Source organism: Vicugna pacos, unplaced genomic scaffold (genome assembly GCF_048564905.1).
Source record: "Vicugna pacos unplaced genomic scaffold, VicPac4 scaffold_19, whole genome shotgun sequence".
In the NCBI taxonomy this organism is placed as follows: domain Eukaryota; kingdom Metazoa; phylum Chordata; class Mammalia; order Artiodactyla; family Camelidae; genus Vicugna; species Vicugna pacos.
Genome location: NW_027328740.1, coordinates 10,970,496 through 10,985,882, shown reverse-complemented (window position 1 = coordinate 10,985,882; position 15,387 = coordinate 10,970,496). Strand labels below are relative to the sequence as shown.

The 15,387-nt window shown below is 48.5% G+C and overlaps 1 protein-coding gene across 1 annotated transcript in view; it reads left to right on the top strand.

Moving 5' to 3' along the window:
• The window catches only part of LOC140693376 (uncharacterized), a 160,493-nt gene that overhangs the window by 122,075 nt on the left and 23,031 nt on the right, over positions 1 to 15,387 (top strand). Inside the window, exons 15-16 of the mRNA XM_072957280.1 lie at positions 7,142 to 7,267; positions 14,653 to 14,805. The gene's annotated coding sequence lies outside the window, so the exon portion shown is untranslated. The remainder of the gene's footprint in view (positions 1 to 7,141; positions 7,268 to 14,652; positions 14,806 to 15,387) is intronic.

The following is a 15,387-nucleotide window of genomic DNA, read 5'->3' as shown; positions in this document are numbered from 1 at the left end:
AAGTAGGCTTTTTGAATGAAAGTTATATATGTATATGTGTGTGTGTATATATGTACACACACACACATATACATACATACACACACACACACACTCCCTGTGTACCCTTCAGAAGCTTCTACATCTGAGCACAAAAGGACATCCAGAAAATTCTCATAATCATTATTTGTTATAGCCCCAAATAGAAAATGACCCAAACACCTGTCAACAATAAATACATAACCATAAGTGGTGGCACATGCATACAAGTTGTATACTTTAAAGCAATAAAAATAAATATACTAGTTTAAAGAAAACTCTAGTGGATGAATCTTACGTAATGTTGAGTGGAATGTAAGGGACTAAAAATTTCAAAAGCCAAAAAAACCAATCCATGGTGGCTGAATTTAGGATGGTGAATCCATCAAAGAGATGCCATAGTATCTGGGAAGAAACCCAAAGTGGAACAGCAATGTTCTGTTTCTTGACTGGATGAAGGTTACATAGATGTGTTTACTTTGTGAAAAATCACTGAGCTGTATACTTAAGATATGTTCACGTTTAAGCATGTATATTATATTTGCATTTTTTTTAAAAATGTTTGCTTGCAAAAAAAGATATCCAAAGCCTAAGTATTTATCAGTAGGAGAATGGATAAAACAAATGATAGTATATTCAAACAATGGAATAAATTCAACAATAAAAAAGAATCAAAAACTGATGCAAAGATGAACCTCAAAAGCCTAATTTATACATTTCATTGTCAGGTAAATTTTAGCTCAGAAGGTAAACAAAACTATAAACAGGCATGTGCCCTGGGGGGAGGGGTGCTGAAGCCTTTGTCTCCTCAGACCTGTGCCATTACTGGCACATCTCGCAAGAAGAGAGGCAGGGCTCAGCCACAGCTACCATCTCCTCCTGTGCATAGTGCCCGGGTGGGGGCAGGGCTGAGACCTGAATCTGCACGTGGGGGCTCCACAACCTTTTAGGCAGGACTGAGACTTGTTTATAGCCTGAGGCAGAGAGGATTTTTCTACCCTGACACCTCAGAGAACTTGTGCTGCCAAGGGAAACAAGGAGCTCAGATTTGGCACAGAGCGTAGGTGGGGCTGTTCCGTGGTCTTCCCTGAGCCCACCTACAGACTGTCTACCCGAGGCAGAGCAGGCTGCTGCACAGAGCAGCAGAACGACCAGCACCAGGAGAGGGCAGGTGGGCAGCCACCCACCTTCCTGGCAGGAACACAGCACCTGACCACGGTGCTGGGACGGGGTGTGATCTGCCCACCTGCTTCCCCCCAAGCACAGCATCTGACTGGCATCAGGAGGGGGAGTGACCTGCCCACCCACTGGATAAGAGCTCAGTTCCTGACCTAGTGTTAGGAGGGGGCACAATCTGCTGGCCAACAGCCACTGAGAGCAGCACCGATGAGGGTGCCAACATAAGGCCTATGAAACAGCAAGCTGAGTTCGTGAAGCAGGGCAAAGACACAAAGACCTCTCGATAAAATCGTTAAGGGCACACCATCTCCAGGATAAGTAGGTAACTGCTACTCCTTAAGCCACTGTGCCAGAGAGATATGAGCAATGTGAAGAAGCAGAGAAACCACTCCCAATGAAAAGATCAAGAGAAATCCCCTGAAAGCATGATCAAGGAAATAGAAATTGATGGTCTATTAGATCAAGATTTCAAAAAAGAGTGATCAAAGTACTGAAGGAACTAAAAGAAATAGTGTTTAGGTATATAAAATGTATCAAAAATGAAATAGAAACGATAAAGAAGAACTAGGTAGAATTAGTAAACTCATTGGCTGGGATGAGAGCTGACCTAAAGGCTGTGCAAAGCAGACAAGAAAATACAGAAGAATAAATAAGTGACCTAGAAGACAGGACAACAGAAAGCATCCAATCAGAACAGCTGAGAGAAAAACAAATGAAAATCAAAACAATATACGGGACTTATGGGGTAATATAAACTGTGCCAATGTATGCATAATAGGAGTTCCAGAAGGGGAAAAAGAACAAAGCGGGTTGAAAAGGTATGGGAAGGACTCATGACTGAAAACTTCCCAAACCTAAAGAAGGAATCATATCCAAGCACAGGAGGCTCAGAGGGTCCCAAGCAGGAAGAACCGAAACAGACCCACACCAAGGCATATCCTAATCAAGATAGCCAGATTCAAGGATAAAGAAATGATCCTAAAGGTAGCAAGAGAAAAACAAAGAGTGAGTTACAAGGGAACCCCCATAAGGTTTTCAGCTGATTTTTCTACACTATTTACAACAGCTAAGACATGGAAACAGCCTAAAATGTCCATCAACAGATGACTGGATAAAGATGTGGGATATTTATATGATGGGATACTATTCAGCCACAAAAACTGACTACATAACGCCATTTGCAGAGATATGGATGCTCCTGAAGAATGTTATTCTAGGTGGAGCAGAACAGAAAGAGAAAGAGGAATACCATGTGAGATCACTCATGTGTGGAATCTTAAATATATGCAAGATCTTGTGGTAACTCAAAGCAAAAAAAAAAGTGACAATGAATATATGTACGTTCATGTATAACTGAAAAATTGTGCTCTACGCTGGAATTTGTCATAACATTGTAAAATGACTATTACTCAATAAAAAATGTTTTAAAATAAGTAAAATAAAATATAACCTTTAAAATACTGTATAATGAGAGGTGTGATGTTCTAGTATCTGTTCTAAGAAGTACGTTAGACACACATAAGAATAACCAATGGTCAGAAAGATCACATGTTATCAGCTACCACCCCATGCAAATTAATGGCATTTAGCAGATATTCATATATGTGTGTAAATATATAAAATAGGTATTAGTCTATATGTAAATCAAATCAAATATTATATTATAATCTAACGTAAAATCATATCAGCAAAAGCACTTTGCTGACATAAGTGTCTTGGTGTAAACAGATTACAATTTTTTATTGAGTTGTCATAATGGGATAATATTGTGAACCAAGTGGAAATTGTAAAAAAAAAGTTATCCAAAAAAAAAACATCCTGACTACATGATAAGATGCACAGTTACTATAAGGCCTCTCCCATTATTTACTATCAGTGTCAGAAAGTCTTGGAATAAGTTAGGAGAATTAAAAACTCTAACAAGACACAAGAATGCACTCTCTGTTAAAGAAAATAAACCAAAAGAAAAAAACAAATGAATAGACAATTAAGGTCCTACAGATAAAAATACCAATTTTTATGGGAAATAGCCTTAAAATAAAAAATAAGGAGATTATATTCTAATTTCAACTTTTGAATAAAGATATACAAAATTTAGCTGAATACCTTCGTATTTTGCACTTATGAAGAAAAAACTGTATTTGCAATGAAAAAACAGCCATTACCCTGCCTTTTGAGTATTCTAAAGTTTTAGGTTTGAATATATTTCATCTTAAATGATCTTAAGCACTATGCAGTGGTTGGTGTTTTAAAAATACCACTGTGTGTGGAACTTCTAAAAGTGCTTCAAAAAATTTATATTTTTGTAATAATTTAGTAATGGCCTGGATATTATTTTTAGCAAAACAACTCATCATGGAATACTGCAAGATTTTTTCAATAAGTTTATATTCACAAATGTTTAAGATTGTCACTGTATTATGAGAAAATGTCAACCGTGGCAGTATTTTGACTTGAAAATGAGATAAGCTGAGAAGCATATTTTAAGTATAAACTAAATGATCGCACTCCTTTAAAGACAAGAAAGTAAAAGCATGATAAACTCTGACTTTGACACACTTAAAATATAAAAATTAACATAATGTAATTTTACACACTTCTCTTTAACTCTCAGTACTTTCTCAGCCCCTTTCCCATTACATCCGCGTCCCCGCTCCTGACCCGCGGTGTACACACCTCCGTTCACACGGGGGAAGGGGGGACCCGGGCGGTGAGGACCAGGGGCGCGGACACCCCAGCGGCCCCGATGGACACGGACACTCACCCGCTCCCGGCGGGCGAGGAGAATAGTCGAAGAGGGCCCGCCAGCGCACCCGTCCCCTCCTGCCCTGCCGGCCGGGGCCCAAGCTCGGTCAGGTCCACACACACCCCGGCAGGAAGCGGGCTCAGGCCGTGGGAAACCGGCGTAACTTCAGACGGAGAGCGGGGAGCATCCTCCCGCAGACACGCAGGCAGCGCTGTCCCGGAGCCTTCTTGGCGCCGCCCGCTCAGTCCTGAGGAAAACAAGCTCCGCCCCCAAGGAAGACGCTGGCTACTGATGCGGACCGCGCATGCGCACCGCTACCTAAGACACGCTGGCTTCGTGCACCCCCTGCAGGTCCTCGAGGGCGGTGCAGGATACTCGGAACTCACTGTAGAACACAAGACCCCTCCTAGCCATGATGCTAAATCACTGGAAATCTCAGTGCCCTGGCCTCTTTTTTAATGGCACTGGTGATGCTCTCATCCAGCCATGCCTGCTCTCTTGCCTGGCACATGCCTCAGTCCTTGGAATCCCGCCTGAATCAGATTCTGTTCTGGAGGAAGGACAGGTGCAGAAGAATCTCAAAATTCCAGACTTAGAAGATGACCAGGAACCCAAACTCAACTCTGTCAACTCCCTGGGGTCCCCTGAGGAGTGTGGTTTTCTCAGAACCATCTGCCCTGTGTCAGGAGCAGACCAAGCCTCAGGTAGCTTAGAGAGGCTATCATGCAGCACATGCTTTGGATGGTTCTCAGTTCTGACCTGCATGATCTTGAGACCCTTTTGTAACTCCTAACACTCTGTTTTCTCATACCTATAGTGATGGTTATTGATGACTGAGTTAATCCTCTTACAATGCTGAGGTGGTATTGTTCCTTGGATAACAGAATATTTTGAAGGGATCAACAGTTTATCACTTCTCCTTAATGAAGTATGTTTTTAAAACTAGAAATGTTTCAGGGGGCACTCAGGTCCTCCTCTTGCACCAGTTCCTGAGGTGTTGGCAGTTTCTGTTCTGAGCTCCAGATCCTGATCCTGCCGGTGGTCTATGGTGATGCCAGTGTGTACATGCTCTTCATTTTGCACCGGTGTGGAAAGGAGACAGCCCTTCCCCTACATGAGGCTGCAACATGCTGACACTCAAAGCAGGCACAATGAAGAACCAGCTAGAATCCCCAGTACCAGCTGTCCCAGGTAGAAACGTCACCTTCACCACAGTGTTCCTGTGCTCCTATCAGGCCTTCACTCCTCCCAGCAGGCCATGCATGAGCAGTGTGACAGTGTGACACCTGCACAGCATGGTGGTGATGATCCCACCTTATCTGTTTGTTTTTGGAATGTCCCCACACCTCTCTGAGCTTCACTTTGCTCTTCTCACAGGCAGAGTTGTACAGGCATGAACCTCACAGGGTTATGGTAGGTAGTCACGGTAGCTGCTCACCCAGTGGCACTCTCTGCCGAGAGGGCTACTGGGAGTGCTGTGTTTCTTCACACTTGTCCTTCACTCTCCCCAATGAAAACACTCTTGGCCTTATCCTTCCCTGGCCCGCGGCCTTTCTGTGCTTGCAAAAGAACATGGAAACAATTTGCAAAGAAGTTTTGAGGTTCTGTCCATCTGGTCCAGGAAATGCTGACTCTGCTAGATATGCTGTTGGGTGGGCTCTCATGGGAGGGTTTTGGGCAGGACTTCCCTTTGCAATAAGCTGCCCCACCCAGGCCTTTCCATGATCCAGACTCCTGGGACCAGGGTGCAAATCCCCAGCTCCCCACTTGTCAACCATGTGACCTGGGCAACTTTCTCAAACCCAAGCTTTGTCCACCCAAGGTCAGCAGAGATGGGGGATAACAGGATGTCCCGCATAGAGTGTCTGTGCAGATTAAGTGAGGTAGAACAGACAGAACAGTGGTGGGGCCTGGCCCATTGGTTGGGAGAAGGGAGCTCACCATGTGCAGCAAGTTCCGCGGGTCACCCAGCAATCTGCCCAGAGGCTTAGCCGCTCCATCGCTATCATGCATCTGAAGTCCACTTAACCACATGGGAGAGAAACAAACACATATTCTGAGTGTAGCTGCCACAGGGAAAATTGCATCTTAGCGGGGAGTAATACCAGAGGGTGATCAGGATGGCGGAAGATGCCCCCTGGGTTTGAGCAGACTGGAGCTGCTCTTCAGAGACTGGGGTTAGTGAGGATGGGCTTGTAGAAATACCCCTCTCCTTTACCCATCAATGCTGGGTCCTGCGGGTACTGAGTCCCACAATCGGTGTGCTGCTAGTGCCCTCAGCACAGAGAAAAACCCAGGGGTTCCCACAAGGCTTCGGCCACATCCTCTGCTTCCTGAACTCCCACTCTGGTGACCCCAGCTGGGATGCAGAGATGAGGTGAGGCATGGACCTGTGCTGTCAACATCTCTGCTCTACCCTGGGAATCTGGCACACAGTAGGTGCTTGGTAAGTCATTGTTGAATGAACAGCAATACTGGGCCAAATTTCTGTGGGTGTCTGTGCCCCCAGATCAGGGACCCCTCAGGGCCCACCTCACAAGTGACATGAAAATAATGATCCCACCAGGAGCAATAACAGTTCCTCAGAATAAATGGGCTTTTCCAAGCACTCTCCACCTGTTGCAAAGGCCTCCCAGCAGGGAAGTGGGCTGTCAGGGGCAGCACTGCACTCTCCACTGTAACAAGGAGAAAGCAAAGGGCCACAGAGAGGAATGCCTTTCCAGTGTCACTGCTCACTTTCCCACCTTTTGGGAGACCAGGAGGCTTTTCTACTACATTCTGGCTCTGAAGCCCCAATACTGTGTGGACATGCCTCCCTCCCTGGAGCAAGGAAACACTAAGTGACCTGTCACTTGTCACCAAGCAGACAGGCTCATTCCAGCTCATTGTGCCACCAGCAGGTTGTGCTAGAAGCAGGATCCTCTGGGAGACATCACACTCTCCCAAGCTGGAAACAGGTGAACAGCTCACAGGTTTCCTGGAGAGGATGGTCACATGGCCTTGATCTGGCCGATCAGCATTTTCCATCCTCCCTGGCCACTGTGATTGGCTCAGGGCTGGGCACCAGCCCAATCAGGCTCCACGGAGGTCAGGCCTAGTTGCTGGAATCCTGGGAGCAGAGAAGTTCTATTTCAGTTGGGAGTTGAGGGGTGGTGATGTCAGCTTGTGGCAGTTGGTGACTATCTTGCTTTCATAAAGGCAGAGCCATGTGAAGATGACACCAGTGGCAGAGCCCAGAGGTGGGGAAGGATGACTTCTGTTGATGTCACTGAGCACCAGGTACAGACCTGCCTGAAGCTATCTCCCTGTGGACGTCTCAGTTAGGTAAGTCATTCTCTCCTGTCCTGTTTGCTTCTTTAAGCCACTTTGGTTTTCTGTCACTGGTTTTAAGAAAAAGTTTGACTATTCCTTCAAGCTGGCTAAATGGAGACCCTGGAACTGCAACAGTGAGGTGATAGGCAACAATGTGGCTAATAGACTCCAGAGGCCTCTGTTCAAACAGGGGATTGTAAATGACAAGGGAGAGTACACATGGCCTCAGTGAACAGATTTGCTACTGGTAGCTCCCAGTTCCTGGATATTAGAGTGCATGCACTCAGCCAAGTCTCAGCTCTGCTGTCACACCTGCTAACCCACACCTCTCCTCTCCCACCTGCCGGGCCTAGGGGGGCTGGACACCCCCGGGCACCTGAAACAGCCCAGGGCTTTGTGTTGTAATTTACACAGGCTGCCCCCAGTTCTGAGGGTGAGGGTGACTGGGTTCCAGTTTACAGAGAAAACAGACTAGACGGTCTCACTGGTGAGATGTGGGGGTGGGACCCCAATCTACCATCTGACCTATGACTTCGGAGTGGACTGCCTCCCCACCCTCAGCCAGGATGCTTGCTAAGCCTAGGGGCTCAGGAGTCCTGCTCCCTCCATCACTCCTCCTGGAGGTGAGAGTGGGGGGCTCTTCTCTATACAACATTCACCCCTGCAGGGGCACACTTGTGACCTCACAGTCTGTCATCCCTTCCTTATGACCTGGACCTCCTTGATGTGTGAGCACTGCAGATCATGGGTGCACACGTGGGCAGGTGCACCATGACTGAGAGGACAGCACTCCAATTTAAGCCCCCTCCATGCTCGGATGATTACATTCTGGAATTGAGGGGTTCCCAGGGGTCAGGTGGCCAATTCTGGCCTTAGGGGCAAATTCTTATCACCCAGGGGGCTGATTTTTAAATTAAATTACACATTTACAATTCAATAGTCAAGCCCCTTTCTAGGCAGCCTTGTAGCCTCTCAGCTTTTACCCCTCGCTGTGACCATGTTGTTAGCTTCAAATTGAGTGTCATTATGGACATGAACATGTCCCTGTCATGTGTCACCTTCACAGTAAGCGGCCACCCCAAACTCCCCTCCCTTCCCCTTGTCGATATCTCCACACAGGGAGTAGGGCCCTTTTGATGCAGTTGTGCAAATGTATGAGCTAAGGGTTTAGAATGTCCAGGCTAGGAGGGGTTTGCCCCACATGGCAGGGCAGGTGGGCTGGCAGGGGGTGATGGTTCACTTGCAAAACCTCAGCTGGTTTCAGGCAGTGACAACAGACTGGCAGCCAAGGGCTCAGCTGGTGCAGAGTAAGCGGATTAAATGTGTTCACCCAGACGCCTTGGGGGTGGCAGCCCTGGAGTACGACTACAAGTGAGGAAGGTGGAGGGTCCCCAGTGCCTGGACCTCCACCTTCTAAAAATCAGGACTGAGATGTGGCTTTGAAATCAGAACACTGGAGTTCAAAGCTTCCCCCACCACTTTGTCAATAATTCAAAGCAAATGAGCCTCAGTTTTCTCATGTGTAAAATGAGAATTTTGAAGCCTCTCCCTCTGAGGGTGTGGAGGGAAGTAAATGCGGTGACAGCAGAGTACAGGAGCTGTCTGGGCTGAGCCTGCATACAGGCAGGCCGTTGTTGCTTCCATGACCACTGTCTTCCAGGGCAGGGTCTGCACTCTCTCCCTGTGAAGGTCCAGACAGTAAACATTCTAGGCTTTGAGGGACCTATAGTCCCTGTCACAACTACCACCCTCTGCTGTTGGAGGGCAAAGACAGCTCCTGCAGTAGGTAGTCCAGGCTCGCACCCCTGCTTCCTGACATAAGTATTCCTGAGATACAATTTTCACATAACTTTGTTGGCTTTAAGTGTGCAGCATAATGACTTGTTACATGTGCATATTGTGAAATGATCTGTGCATTAAGTTTACTTGACGTCTGTCATCACCCATAGTCACACACTATTTTCCTTGTGATGAGAAATTTTAAGAAGTACTCTCTTAACTATCAAATGCACAACGCAGTGCTGTTAACTACAGTCACCTTGCAGTACATTATGTCCCCAGGACTTGTTTATATTCTAACTGGAAGTTTGTACATTTTGATTATCTTCCCGAATTTCAATCATCCCCTGACTCACCTCTGGCAACCACCAACCTGATATCTGTTTCTATGTGTTTCGGTTTATTTTGTAGATTCCACATATAAATGAGATCATAGGTATTTGTCTTTCTGTCTTATTTATTTCACATAGCATAATACCCTGAAGGTCCACCCAAGTTGTCACAAATGGCAGGATTTCACTTTTTTAATGTCTGAATAAGATTCCATTTTATATACATATATATGCATCACGTTTTCTGTGCCCATTCATCTGCTGATGGACACTTAGGTTGTTTACATATCTTGGTTATTGTAAATAATGATACAGTGAACATGAGGGTGCAGTTGTCTCATTGACATAGTGATTTCATTTCCTTTGGATATATTCCCTGCAGTGGACTTGCTGGATCATATGGAAGTTCTAATTTTAAATTTTGGGGGAGCCTTCTTACTCTTTTCCCGAGTGATGGCACCAATTTACATTCCCACCAACATTGCACAAGTTTCCCTTTTCTTCACACCACCACCATCACTTGTTATCTCTTATATTTTGATGACACCCACCCTGACAGGTGAGAAGGGGGTATCTCATTGTGGTTTTGATTTGCATTTCCCTGATGGTGAGTGATGTTGAGCACCTTTTCATGTACCTGTTAGACATCTGTGTGCCTTCTTTGGAAAAATGTCTATTCAGTTCCTCTGCCCACTTTTTAAATCACATTGCTTTTTTTTTTGCTGTTGAATTGTAAGAGTTCTTTATATGTTTTGAGTGTTAACCCCTTATCAGATATATAGTCTGAAAGTACTTTCTCCCCTTCTGTCTGTTACCCTACCCTCTGCTTTCTGGATGACAGGGGTCCAGGCACTTGGGAATCTCTGCTTCTCACGTGTTTCCAATGGTGGGTGGGTGAGGGCTGTGTTCTGATAAAAGTGTGCACAACCGTGGGTCACTACCCCTTATTTTAGAAGGTGGGCTCTGAAGAGTGCAGTGTGGGCAGGGATGTTTCCCTGAAGTCATCATTTGGATGGTCATGTGCTCTGGAACTCACATCAACTAGCCCAGATGTGATGGGGCAATTTGCAAAGGGAGGACCTTGCAGCTAAGACACAGACCAGGTGCTCTTGTGTCTTGTTGGAAGGACCTGGAAACAAAGTTCTGTGGAACAGGGACTCCTCCAGGTCACAAGGCTCAGTTCAGACTTCTGGGATGCAGAGACCTGCTCTGAGCCACTGTCACTGAGGAGCGAAGGGCCTCAGGCAGGAGGGAGGAGTTGCTGGATTTCACTTGCCCTGTTTGTCAAGTTTCAGCTCTGGTGATGTGTGGAACATGGGCTTAGCTTTGGGAATGTAAGAGGAGAGGTTCCTGGGGAAGGGCTGGCTTTTTCCTTTGATTGAGGTCCTACTGTGTGCCAATCACAGCAGTCCTCTGAGTCAGGGCTGGAAAGCCAGGCACAGAGAGGTCAGGGAGTTTCCAGGTCACACAACATTAGGCGCATCATTAGGGTCTGATGCAGACCTGACGCCCAGCCCACATTCTCTCTCCTTTCCCAGGACCATCATGATCCCACATGTCAGAATCACCCAGAGAGGCCCAGGTATGGGCACTGGGACCTTTCCTGCTTAACATGCAAGGAGCCTTAAGAGGGGCGACAAGGCACTTCCTGAGTCCATGATGCCCAGAGGCTGCTCTTAGCAAGAGGCTCAGCATACACTCTTGGATGAATCCTAGCTCTGTCCTGAGTCACTCTGTCCTCCCTGCCTCAGTTCTTCTGCCCACATGGGGCTGGAAACAGCAGCCACTTCACAAGGGTCTAAGGAACCTCCAGCATCCTGGAAGCAGCACCCTCACACAGGGAGCACGGTCTCCTTAACTTTTCCTCACCTCTTTGCTGGATGAGGAGTCCCAGCGGGGCCCTGGCTTGTCCCAATTCTCACCCAAGATCAGGGTCCAGCAGGGGGTGGTGTCCAGGCTGGACTCTGTCCTCTGCCCCTTTTGGGGACCCTCATTCATCACACCTTGGCTGCCTAGACACTGTCTTCCAGGGGCCACTCTGTGCCTCCCACACCTACCTAGCATCCACCCACCCTGGGTTACTCCAGCGCCCTCTGGCCCTTGGCCACACACCTACTCCGTGTTGAGTGGAAATGAGGTGACCGACATGCTGGGCCTCCTGGACAGTCTGGAGGAGCCTGATATCCCCAACCTGCCCACCACCCCAAGAGCCCAAGATGGGGAGAGGGTGTGCCTCCATTCATACTCTGATTTGCTCAGATTCTCAGCACCTACTTTTCTGGGTGGATATGGTGGCAGAGGTATGATGTAAAAGCAGGAGACCTGGACAGCAGACCATGAGAAGGGGGCTAGCCCAGGCTGGTCTCATAACCCCCTTAACTTTGGCTTTATCATCTTTAAAGTGGGACAGACTCTTGTGAGGTGAGCAGGATCCTGACCCATAGCCAGACACTGTCCTACACGCCTTAGAGAAGCTCACTGACTCCTCACGAAAATCTGTGGGGCAGGGACAGGCATTATCACCCATTTCTGCAGAAGTAACTGAGGCACAGAGAGAACAGGTGAGGTGACCACCCCAGATTACAGAGCCCAGGTCATCTGGTTCCAGTGTCCAGGCTCATGGTCAGTGCCCATTCTGGGTTTTCCTCCTCCCTTCATCCTCCACTGGGACCCATCGCCGCAGCCTCATCTCAGTGTGATTGTTCATGGGGAGCAGAATGGGTGCACTGAGGGCCGGTTTCTCTGAGGACTGCTTTCCCAGAAGGCTCAAGAGGTTGACTGTATTCACTACTGTACACCCAGGCCTGGGCCCAGGCCAGCCACACTGCAAAGCCTGAATCAATGATTGTTGAGTGAATACCTGAACCTCTGCATGTACCTGCATGTTGCCCCCACTTCCTCATCTCCACAGCTGGCTACCCGGCCAAAACCCCGTGTAATCAGGCCTGGGCCAGGGACAGTCAAGGGGACCAGAGCTGCTCAGCTGGGGACAGGAAGTCTCAGGGGCCCTGTGGCTGTCCCAAGCATCTCCTGGGGCAATTCTCAGGGAAGCCCAGCCAGTTTCCAGAACAGCAATCAGGTCCCAATCCCAGGGGTATATGGAAGGTCTTGAGGGGTGTTTCCTGAGACTGACTTTGTGTATGAAGGGGGCTTGGGGGTCAGGCAGCTTTCAACGTCCATTCCAGGCCCACACCCCTGCTGGCAGCATGGAGCTAGTCATAAAGGACACAGGCCGTGGGGCCAAGGCTATAGCAGGGCTCTGCTCCCTCTCTGTGGCTCAGTGTCCTCATCTGTAACAGAGAACTAGTAACAGGGCTATGGGAGGGCTCACTGAGACCCTCCTCTGTGGCTTTGGTTGGACACTGCCCTCCCTCTGCTCAGTGCCCTTCTCTGTAATAGAGAACTAGTAACATTTTTCTTAGCCCCTTTTGGCCCCATTTTTCTGAGTCTCTTTCTACATTGGGCCCAGGGCTTTCACAGAGATCACAGACTTGGGATGTAATCAGAGTGTGGTCACAGCCCTAGTGGTCCCAATTGAGGCCAGAGGAGCTTCAGGGAGGGTGGGAATCCAGAATTGCTTCATGGAGGAGGTGAGATCTGAGCTGTGTCCCCAAGGATGAGCTGTCATCTAGCTGAGGCCTGGCACTGAGCAGGACCCATGTACATGGTTAATGAGGGTGTGAATGAATGAATGGGCACCCCTCTAACAGAGAGTGAGGGGGGGAGTCCCCTAGGCCAAAACAGGAAACACAGGGCACCATGGGGGAGCAGAGGGAGTGGCTGCAGTGTGATGCCTGCCTCACACTTTATGGGTGTCTTGCCACCACTTTAGCGTGTGTTCTGGTGAATTGGGAGCCCTTTCCTCTCCTCTGCTTCAGTATCCTGCTCTTCATTCCCAGCAACACCCACCTGTGTCACCTCAGTGTCCCCAAGTGGACCTGGACCTGTCTTGTGGGAGATTTTGAAGAGGGATTTGATGTGCAGCCCAAGACTGAAGTGGGACGGAGAGGATAATAGGGACCTCCAGAGGGGATCATGGGCTGGGAGTCATCAGAGGGGTGGGGAAGGCAGAGCCTCAGACCTGTAGGATCCTGCTAGTGGTGGCTCCTTCACGAGGGGCTTCACAGGGTGGAAGCAATCATGGGGAAAAGGCAGAGCTCAGTTTGGGGCTTGCTGACATGGAACAGCTCATCACAGAGACGTCCAGAGGAGCTGGATGTAGGGAACGAACATGCCACTGATGTCAGGGTCAAAGCCTGAGACCCAGATGAGGTGGGGCGATTGTGCAGGGGAAGGGGCTTGAGGATATCAAGATGTTCATTCATTGGGGTCCTCAGGGTGGGGACCTTCATGTTCATTTCACAGCCACCTGGTGCCTGACAGAGTTAGGCTTAGGGAGGTCACTGAGTCGACACGTGCCGATAACCTAGATTCTCCTCTTTCCACATAAAGTCCCTGGTGTGAAGCCAGCAGGCACTCTTCAGAGTCATACACCCTCACCCCTGGGCTCTCTGTGTGCCTAGAACCCAGTGGCCCCTTACCTCCCACTCCCCACTGCAGGACCCTTTGCACACCTGCATTTCCACAAGCTATAAAACATCTTCTCTTGCTGTGTGTTTACCCTATGAAACCTCATTGCCCCAGGAAGAGAGGCCTCACATCCTTCCCTTATTAAAGTGGTAAAGCCTTTTGTTCAGAGAAGCCCCTGACAGATCTCACAACCAACCAGGTACCTGTGCATGAATTGATCATGCAGCCCCCTCCTCCTTGTGTGCACAGCACCCCCCCAATAACAGACCCCACACACTCAACCTTGGCGCTCGTGTAGGCACCTCTTGCCTGTGTGGCCTGATGTTGTCTATAGCAGTGTCCCTATTGAACTTTCCTAAACCCTTCTCAGACGCTGGTATTTCTTTACCAACCCAAGTAATTAGCCTGCCATTTTGCCCACAACACCTGAAACAGAGTTGGCTAAATTATGCAGATTGATGATGCAGGTTAATTTGCTATAAAGGTGAAATCAAGGTTTACAAATAAAAGCAACATACATACTCAAGGCAGGACTAAGAACTCACACGGATAACTAAGACCCTCCACATACATCCCACTTTGCCCTTAGGGCCTTTGGGATGGCTGCTTTTCCAGCCAGGATCTCTCTCCGCCTGCTTCTTAAACACCTCCAGAAATCTGCTCAAATGTCCTCCCTGACCTTATTTTTCTCCATGGAACATATCACCTCTGGACATTATGTATATTTTACTTAATTTTCTCTGTGTCCCCCACCAGGCTGTCTGCTGCATGAGGATGGAGACCTGACTGCTTCACTACCTGCTGTGCCCGGTATCTGGAACCCACCCAACACACAGTAGGACCTCAGAGATTGTGTGACGGGTATGTGATCACTGTAGGCCACAGACAAAAGTCTTCCCAGCAGTCATGGTAAGAGTCATTCATTCTCTACTTACTGAGCCCTACTGTGTGCTGGATACTGACCTGGGTGGGAGGCATGCAGTGGATTAGACACAGTGAGCACACACAGCATGTTAGGAGGGACATGTGCTCTGGAGAGCACACAGGGCTGGGGAAAGTCAGGAGTGCAGGAGTGGAGGAGAAGAGGGCCAGGTGGAGACAGTGGTGCCAGAGGAGACAGAGAGGTGGGGCCCAGGTCGTGCAGGGCTTTATGGCTCCTGTGAGGGCTTTTCCTCAGGGCAGTGGAACCATGGCTGGGTACGGAGCAGGGGCCCGCGTCCTGAGTGCTGTGCAGGAAATGGAGCAGGTGTCTGCTGGGGAGATGTGCGTGGAGGAGGCTGTCCCTGTAGACTGTGCAGGCAGAGAAGGCTCCTCTGAGGAGGTGACATCTGAGCTGAGCCCTTGTATGGACCGTGTTTCCACCTTCTGTAGACTGGATGCTTTCATCTGCCCTGCAGCCCTATGCAGGACACACCCTGTTCTCAGTCACCTGGACTTGGCCTCCTGCCTCCCTTGTGGGGCCTCCCACCCCAGAAGGAGTCCTTCTAGATC